This window comes from Triturus cristatus, chromosome 7 (genome assembly GCF_964204655.1).
Source record: "Triturus cristatus chromosome 7, aTriCri1.1, whole genome shotgun sequence".
Taxonomy (NCBI): Eukaryota; Metazoa; Chordata; class Amphibia; order Caudata; family Salamandridae; genus Triturus; species Triturus cristatus.
This window is the reverse complement of record NC_140590.1, coordinates 126917127-126927126: the sequence shown is the minus strand read 5'-3', so window position 1 is coordinate 126927126 and position 10000 is coordinate 126917127.

Below are 10000 nucleotides of genomic sequence, written 5' to 3'. Positions count from 1 at the left end.
TCCTGACTGGGAACCATCAGGAGTGCCGTGGCAAATACGGAGAGTAGAGGACGATCGGGCGCTGGAGGCGAAAGACGAGAAACTGTCCATGCGGTCCGGGTAAGGTCGTATAACACGACAAATTGCGAAACGATTGATTGATTGATTGAAAATACTAGTATTGCTTATTTGATTGTTCTTTTTGAGATATTCGCTGCCTACAAACGGGGATATTCTCTCTCCCTTTGCAGATAGTGAAGGGTAGGTAACGCGGACTTTTGTCCCCCTTTGTAATCTGTCGTGCCTATTATTCTCCCCACTGATTGATTGTCCGAACATTGATTGTTTTTGACGAATAGTGCTCTTTGAGATATTCTCTGTTTGAAAAATAACGTAGAATAGAAATATTCTGTCTAGTCTTTGCAGATAGTGAAGGGTAGGTAACGTGGACTTTTGTCCCCCGTTGTAACCCGTCGTGCCTATCTCTTTCTCACCATTGATTGATTGATTGTCCGAACACTGGTTGTTCGATATTGGTTCTTTGGAGGTATTCTCTGCTTACAAATAACGTGGAATAGAGATATTCTGTCTAGTCTTTGCAAGCAGTGAAAAGATAGGTAGTGCAGACTTTTGTCCCCGTTGTAACCCGTCATGCCTATCTTCTCCCCACTGATTGGTAGTTGGTTCTGCCCGGACCGCTTATTAGAGATGAACCATCCGGCATCACTGGAAGGCACCCCTAATAAGGACATGTTTACTAAATATGGACTAGTAGCAAACTATGGCATAAATATACAAAGAAGGACTCTGAAAGTCAGTGGCCACTGATGGGATCCTTTGATGATCATAAAATAGAAACGCTAGAAATAGCTTTACGTAGCAATAAAACGACGCCCACTATGCTCGACAGTTTCGGCATGTGGCGCAAAGAAACAACGCAACGGAAAAAGAGAGAAGAAGTAAAGGCAGAAAAAGAACTACGAAAGGCAGCTCATCTTGTCGTTAGAAAGTTAGAGGAAGAAATAAAGGAGAGAAAAGAAGCTAAACAAAAACAAGAATCTAAAACGTCAGGCCAGTGCCCTGTTAGGTCCCCCTCTATGCTCTACCCTGAGTTACCTTCCAAGCAACGAGTGAATGACGAATTACTATTAGGTTCTCCGATCGCCTATATGCCCCCTCCATATGCTCCCTCCCAACATATATATGCCACACTCCAACAAAATAGTATGATTAAAACGCTTTAATAACTTGTAGGTATATGCAACACTTCAACAGGGTAAAACACGTTGAAACACAACTATTTACATGGCAGCCTGCTGCAACATCCACCCCCAAAGCATTCACTGTCCGCGTAACACAGTCCCCGCCCCTCCTTCTTCGAAGTTGCAACATTGCTGTCTCTTAGTCGGCTTTGGGCTATAAAAAGGGCCTACAAAATCCATCCGCCTGTGAGACGGCATCAGTGACGGTCCGTTGTGCGAAGAGGCCGGAGGCAACACGATGCGCCGATACCCGGACGGCATCGAGGTGGTGTCCAGCAAGCTGTGGTGCCGGCCTGGCCGTCCTACAATACAGCACCGAAAGACGGCGTGGGGTGCCCTGGGGGGGGAGGCGACGCGAACGGGCCTCCCCCACCTCCCCAGGTGGAGGCTCACCAGTTGCAGTAGGGCACCCCTTAACGCTTCACTCACCAGCCAGCTGCAGCAGGGCAGCCATTAAACGTTTCACCTGCCGGACGACCACCCGGGCGGAAGTTCCTTTCTGCACCAAGGTTGCCCTTGCCGTTCCACCCAAGAAGTGGGCCCCCGCAGTTGGTTGGTCGGGGGACCCACTCTGGTGGCCGTGGTGGAGAACTGCTGCTGCCACAGGAGTCTCAAAAATGGTGGCCGGCTCTTCGGATTCGGGCCTGGTCCACTAAGATGGCTCTGGGCTACCTCGGAACTCGGAAGTTTGCCTGCTCGGGCGTGGGCCCCACCCTTGAAGACGTCCTCTCAGCTTTGCAGATTCTACGAGAGTCATTGGCCCTCGACTCCCGCGGACTTCCGGTGGGGGCAACCGCCACTATCACTCGATCATTCCACATTAACTTGCCTTTGCCCCGGGCGGCAGCCACCTTGTCTCCGTTTGGTGCCGTGAGAGAGACTGATTCAGGGTATCGGCGGAGAGACACGCCTGCTGTTCCGGTCTCCGAAAGGACCACGGCGTCGCTGCAAGATGGTGGTGCCCTCATGCTGACGCCAGTTTCTGTTTGAATTACCAGGAGACACTGTAGTCTACCAACCCGAAGCAGTTCTGGTGGAACCTCAGCATGATCCGGTAGGAAACAACTTTGCTTTCCCCACCTTTGAGTCACGATTCATGCTGTCTGTTCTTTCTGTTGGTATTAATGGAAATTTTTTGGACTGCCGAAGGGGATTCTGGTCCGACCGTTAGCTAGTGGAAACATCTAGACTGTACACTGGACCCACCCGACCTCGCCCCAAAATGGCGCAGATGTAGGAGGGGCCTACAACTCCTTATGACGTTCCAGGTTACTTAGCATTGATGTTAAGGGATATGTATACGGTCTTTTTGCACATGGCGGGCAGGGGACAGGGAGGGTACTGACTGGACATGCGGACAACCTTATTGATGCTGGTCTTCTCATTATTGATTATTTTTATTTTCGCATTAAGGTAGTATTGCTCATGATACTCGACGCCTCTTGCATCGTGGCCGGCCTATACGGTTGTAGGCCTGTATTTGTATACTGACATTTTCACAATAAAGGGTTTTCGAAGGAATTATGGAATCAGCGTCTTAACAATCGTCTAGGTTGGTAAGGTCTTGAATAACGGCTGTCATTCCCAAACAATAGAAGACAGATAATGCAGGCCCTTTGCCTGAATTTTGGATTGACGAAAATTTGTATCCATGTAAGGTATGGTATTTTGTCCAATAATATGCGGCTAATTGAGAAACAAATGCACGAAGAGGGAACTCGAATTTAGGGAAAAATAAAAATGAAGAAATTTTGGTATAGTAGAAAAGAAGGGTATAGTACACAGAAGGAAAAATGCGAAAAGGATAGTCAAGATCTGCGGTATTGTACGTTCCTGCAGCTCGTCTGGTACGTGGTAAGTAGAACCTTTTTTTTCGTGTTTATGCGCGCTGATGTGCTTTGAATGCTGCCCCCCTCCCCTTCTTCTCTTCTCTGTAGGTTACTTCGGAGTTCCGACTGAAGAATGGAGTGGACATAGACCGCACCGTGTTCCATGTAGGGAAAGACATAGACATGCGCTGTGAGATGGTGCGTGGAGTGCAGACCATCACTAGGAACATAAAAAACTGTATGGTATGACTGTGCGTATGTGCCCTGATTGAACGGTATGAATGTGTATGTATTGCATATGCCTGGGTCGCTGGAAAGAACGTCTTTGTATGACTGAAATACTTGTCTATCAATCAAGGGGATGGGAAAATAAGCCTGAATATGGTAACTCCTCGTTTGAAGAAACGACTCTCCCTCTCCCGGAAGCTAGTAAATTGGAGGGTGACTTACACCAGAAACTTGCTGTGCTTGATGTATGTACTGTTACACCCTATCCGGTATTTGTGTGTACGTGAACGTTGAATTTATGTTTTCCCCCAGCTTGTGTTTTTGTACGAAAAACTGACCCGTGCTGCTCTATGTTGTGTGTACACCAAGTGGCCTATTATCGTACACGTTTGTCTCTCTCTCTCTCTCGTTTTGTGTCGTACGTGTACCCAATAGCCTACTTGATGCGCACGTCTCTCTCTCTCTCTCTCTCTCTCTCTCTCTCTCTCTCTCTCTCTCTCTCTCTCTCTCTCTCTCTCTCCCTCGCTGAAGGCTCCCTTGCCCTCTTTTGATTAGATGTCAACACTGTACCTCCTCGGTACATGTATAATTGGCCTAAACACGACAGTGTTCGAACAAATTGACAGAAGCAAAACGACCGTATTTTGCCACACTACTACCTCTCCTTTCTGTAAATGATGGAACTTAATTGGCTGAGAAAGAAAGGACAGGTAAGATGACTAATGTCTCCCAATCTGGCCCTTATACGGGAACTATATGTCAGTGGTTTTTGTTGTTTTTGGACTCTAACGACTCCACCTCCATCACTCAGAATCGCCCCGCCCATTGCACAGAAATAAAGCGCCTAAACACCCCGTCCTTCCAGAATAGTCCTAGTTATATTTTAAGCAATACAGCTGATTACCTTGTTTTTAAAGATACATCACCTAGAACTGATAAAGGTTAGCTAGTGTCTCCAGCAAGAAAAATGTTTAGCGCGTGTTCCTCCCCGAAACAGATATTTGTGAGCCCATGACAGTAGCACCTTGCACTTTTTCATAAACTTAGCAGTCCCTGGAGAAAAATATGAATCAGCAGGGCTTGCGTTGGAAAGACGAGTCTCTGCCGGAGAAGCCGGTTCGAATTTTGATAGACCAGGAAGTTGATAGATGTCAGACTTCTTGCTACGTTTATAAGGTACAGGAATCAACACCTAGCAGACCTGGTGATGGAAATTTGCAGGAACACTCGCAAACCTGCACCACAGCAATGATTAATGAGTTAGTAGCGTACACCGACATAAGAGTTAATAGACATCCACCATAGAGTGACCGATAAATGTTTCCCCCACTACTTGGGGTTGGGAGAGAGAATGAAGTGTGTAAACGTCTTCCCTACCAGTTCTCTAAGATTTTGTTTCTTGTACTCATTCAAAGATAACATGCGGTCATCGGAGGAGAGGGGTCGGACGTGACGCACAGCCTGGCTGCGGATCATGGAACATCTATGGCCTCGACCAAGGAGGAGCCACGGAGCAAAAAGATGTGGGACGAGGCACCATTCTCAGCATGGAAAGCGATAGAAAAAAGGGCTATCCCGAAGCCCCCTGCTCACTGATCAGCTCGTGCCTGAAGTCCCAGCCCGTCGAGCCCGATTGATGGGCTCAGTGCTAAAAGATTCTGCTCTCCTTGGTCCGCTTTTTGATCCGATCCCACTCCACCCCCTCTTCCCTCGGCCTCCCAAAGCACGCCCCTATTACCCCCCCCCCTCTCTTCTCTTTTATATGGGATTTTGAATTTGACTTGACAACAGAAGAACGAAATGCGGGTACCCCGTCTCAAGGTACCTATGATAAGATGAGTTAGGGAACAGGACTGTGATCCGAGAACAACGAATGGTCACACCCTGCTACGTGAAAACTTGGACTTGAGCTGGACCTTAGCTCCACCGCCGGTGCTCAACAGTGCCAACGAAAGAAGAAGAACAATGAGAGCTTACCAGTGATGGCTCGCTATAATAGGACACTGGAAAGAAGAACTCCCTTCCCTGACTGTAACTCATGTTGAGTTGAATTCCTCTCCCAACCGCTTTCGTATTGACTATCTTCCAATCGAGTTTTCATGATATTACATCGGTCACTTCCAACTGTACACTGATAGTTAAGAAACATTAACTTTGTATAATGACACTTGTATAACACCAGCCGTGCACATGACTATGCTGTCTAGTTTGATTCACACGAAGTCTAGGCCTTAAGTAATGTACGCAATATTCCTTGTTTTGCCAGAACATTTTTTATTACATTACGGTATCATGTTTGTGTTCAAGCGAGCTTCCCTCCTCCTATCTCCGGGTCTGACATATGACGCAGCTGATGTAATTTTGTATGCGCTACCTCCTCGCCTATCCCATCAACTACATGTAATTATGTACAATTGTGTCAGATTATTCCTGTCCGCCCTAAAACTCTGAACTTTGAAGCAGAACATATGAAAGCTCTATACGAGGTAGAAGTTCGTGGTATTATGGGGATAGATCCGAACTAAACAAGCTGGCGAGATATGTTAAAAGGGAGGACTGTGGAAATTTAGTTCGTAACTGAACATTATCTGCGCCATCTTGTCTCTCCCCAAGCGCCACACGCGGAAAACGCGCGACGGCCATTTTAGGCACCATGACCTCATTGCCGATCGCCAGCGCGTCCCTCTGGCGCTGCGAACATCCCCCCGCGCGCCTGACCACCCCCGCTCTCTCATACATGGGCCATAAACCCTCTTCTTCTGCGCGACCACATCGCACACCTGACCGACACCTTCTTACATCCCATACATGGTCATACATCCCTTTGATAACCCCCTTCCTCTGCGCCCGATTGTCCGAACCGATCCCAGGCCATTACCTAGCCCTGCGGATGCAGTTTATTGCCCCTACTGTAAGGGAAACACCCCACATCAAAGGGATTACAGTAGATCAAGGCCCCCCACCCCCTGAGACCCGACCAGTCGCACACGCCCCCGGGAATTGGCGGAATGTCCAGCTGTGTGATAGCCATCTCCTACTGTGGGTGGGGTGGGGACTTCTACTGTAGATATGTGTGGGAACGAGCTTGAAGTGGGGGTTCCAAGGATGTCTTTCCGTACATCAAAGTCTCAATAAGAATGTACCACGTGTAATAAAGCAATAGACCTGTGTATAAGAGGCCAGGCCTCAGAGATGTGGTTAGAGCACCTCGAGACGATACCTTGCTGTCCGATCTGATGTGTTCTGCTCCGACGGAATAAAACTTTGTTTCCTGCCTTCCAGTCTCCGGCGACTGCCTCTTTTATTGGTTAATCATCGAATGGTGTAAGAGGCGATTACCGCCGGGCAATACTTGAAAGGTTATCGACTGAAACTGCCGCTACCATTTAACACTTCGTCCCCCCACAAGATCAGACCCCCCGATCACCAGTGGCAAATGGGGCCTGGCGACCGGTCCGCCCCGGGCCTGTTCTGGAGCGCCTGGCTGTGTGCCGCACGTGGCTGTCCGTGGTAACCCACCGGCTGCCCAGGCACACGCGCCTCGGGCACCATCCTCCGCGGCCGGCTTCCCGGCAAGGGCGAAGCCCCTCCAGATACGATACGGGGAAAGAGGGCGTGTGAGCTGCCGGGACGCCAGGCCCCGGTAACCCCCTTGACGCTCCGGCGTCTTCTTCCGACTACAACCTCAGATCAGACGTGGCGACCCGCTGAATTTAAGCATATTACTAAGCGGAGGAAAAGAAACTAACCAGGATTCCCCCGGTAACTGTGGCATACAGAAGACCGACTCCCCGGCGTCGCTCAGGGGGCCCAAGTCCTTCTGATCGAGCTTCACCCCGCGGACAGTGTTAGGCCGGTAGTCGCCCCCGTCGCGCCGGGATCGGGTCTTCTTGGAGTCGGGTTGCTTGGGAATGCAGCCCAAAGCGGGTGGTAAACTCCATCTAAGGCTAAATACGGGCACGAGACCGATAGCCAACAAGTACCGTAAGGGAAAGTTGAAAAGAACTTTGAAGAGAAAGTTCAAGAGGGCATGAAACCGCCGAGAGGTAAACGGGTGGGGTCCATGCAGTCCGCCCGGAGGATTCAATACGGCGGGAAGGTCGGTGGCCCGGGAGTTCTGGATTCCCTCCACAAGACCGGCGCCTGGGCCCTACCCAGCCCCCGCAGGGCGCATTTCCTCCGGGTCGGCTGGGAAGGCTTCGGGGTGTCAGGTGGCCCTCCGCTCCGGCGGAGGGTGTTACAGCCCCCCTGGAAGCAGCTTCGCCGTGTCCACGGGGCCGAGGGAGATTTGACCGCCTCCACGCCCTCCCCCGGACACCAGTTCCCGGCCGCCCCTCAGGGCGCGCCGGGGTGGTTGAAGGGGGGACAGGCCCACTGCTCCCGGTATGACAGTCGACTGGAGAGGACTGTTCTCAGTGCGCCCAGACTGCGTCACGCCTCCGGGCGGGGTGGCCCACGCTGGGCGCCAGGGGTCTGCGGCGATGTCGGTTATCCAAACCGACCCGACTTGAAACACGGACCAAGGAGTCGGAGGGCCGAGCGAAACCCTGTGGCGCAATGAAGGTGAAGGCGTGCGCCGGCTGAGGTGGGATCCAGCCGCGCTTCCAGCGGTGGGCGCACCACCGGCCCGTCTCGCCCGCTCTGTCGGGGAGGTGGAGCATGAGCGTGCGTGATAGGACCTGAAAGATGGTGAACTATGCCTGGGCAGGGCGAAGCCAGAGGAAACTCTGGTGGAGGTCCGTAGCGGACCTGACGTGCAAATCGGTCATCCGACCTGGGTATAGGGGCGAAAGACTAATCAAACCATCTAGTAGCTGGTTCCCTCCGAAGTTTCCCTCAGGATAGCTGCCACTCGGAGCCCCCTGTTTTATCTGGGGCTGAAACGATCTCAACCTATTCTCAAACTTTCAATGGGTAAGAAGCCCGGCTCGCAGGCGTGGAGCCGGGCATGGAATGCGAGTGCCTAGTGGGCCACTTTTGGTAATCAGAACTGGCGCTGCGGGATGAACCGAACGCCGGGTTAAGGCGCCTGATGCCGACGCTCATCAGACCCCAGAAAAGGTGTTGGTTGATATAGACAGCAGGACAGTGGCCATGGAAGTCGGAATCCGCTAAGGAGTGTGTTACAACTCGTCTGCTGAATCAACTAGTCCTGAAAATGGATGGCGCTGGAGCGTCGGGCCCCTACCTGGCCGTCATCGGCACTGAGAGCCGCGGGGGCTAAGACGCTATAAGTAGGAGGGCCACTGTTATTTGTTTCATTTACTCACTTCCCCCTCCTGGGCACTGCACTTGTGATCTTGGCATTTCCCGCGCAACCGATTGTAGAGCTGCAGCGGTGCCACTACTTCTCCGCCGCCATTCTCCTGAGGCTGTTGGCCACGCCCCCTCCCAACACGCCACGCCCCCCAGCCGAAGCCTTTAAAAACGCGCTGAATACGAGCGCGAGGCAGAGACAGTCAGAACTCCTGAGGCGGAAGCCGGGAGATAGTGTATTTCTTGCTTTTAAAAGTGTGTAATCTGTTATTTGTTTCATTTACTCACTTCCCCCTCCTGGGCACTGCACTTGTGATCTTGGCATTTCCCGCGCAACCGATTGTAGAGCTGCAGCGGTGCCACTACTTCTCCGCCGCCATTCTCCTGAGGCTGTTGGCCACGCCCCCTCCCAACACGCCACGCCCCCCCGCCGAAGCCTTTAAAAACGCGCTGAATACGAGCGCGAGGCAGAGACAGTCAGAACTCCTGAGGCGGAAGCCGGGAGATAGTGTATTTCTTGCTTTTAAAAGTGTGTAATCTGTTATTTGTTTCATTTACTCACTTCCCCCTCCTGGGCACTGCACTTGTGATCTTGGCATTTCCCGCGCAACCGATTGTAGAGCTGCAGCGGTGCCACTACTTCTCCGCCGCCATTCTCCTGAGGCTGTTGGCCACGCCCCCTCCCAACACGCCACACCCCCCCCCTCTACTTCTCATCCTATAAAAATGTGCTTTTCCCGTACGCGCAGCGGACGGGCGCAGCGGGCGCGCCGTCAGCGCGCCAAAGGCGCGCCAAAGGCGCGCCAAAGGCAAGCCCGTCTGCGCCCGTCCGCGCCAGGACGGGCCTGAGGGCATGCCGTGCTGCCCAGCCTATCATATATTCCCCCCAAGCACTCAGAGACCTTCAGCACACCGTCACTCTACCATCCCCTACGACTTTGCACCGCATTATGTCAGCAGGCCTATCGCGCCCTAACCAACTCCCTATCAATGGCCGCATACCCTTAGCATTGCCACCAGCGAACACTACATCCCTCAGGGTTTCCTATCTTAATACCCGTTCAATGGTGAAGCACTCTGAGGATATTTTTATCCTGCTAACTAGCTCGACCCCTGATATGCTTTTACTGACAGAAACATGGCTTACCCCAGAGTCCACGCCGGATATTCTGGCAGCCCTCCCTCCCGATTACTACATCCTTCGCGCCGACCGCCTTGGCGACCGGCCTGGGGGTGGAGTAGCGGCCATTATCTCCAAGCGTCTGATATCCTTATCCTCTTACTCCCTTCCGTTACCTGAGGTGGAGAACCTAATTATCAGCGTGCAAACGGATGTTGGTCCCCTCACTTTTCTTCTACTTTATCGGCCCCCACACCCCATGCCATCTTTTTCCACCATCCTTAGTGAACAACTATCCTCCCTTCTTACATCGCACTCCCACCTCG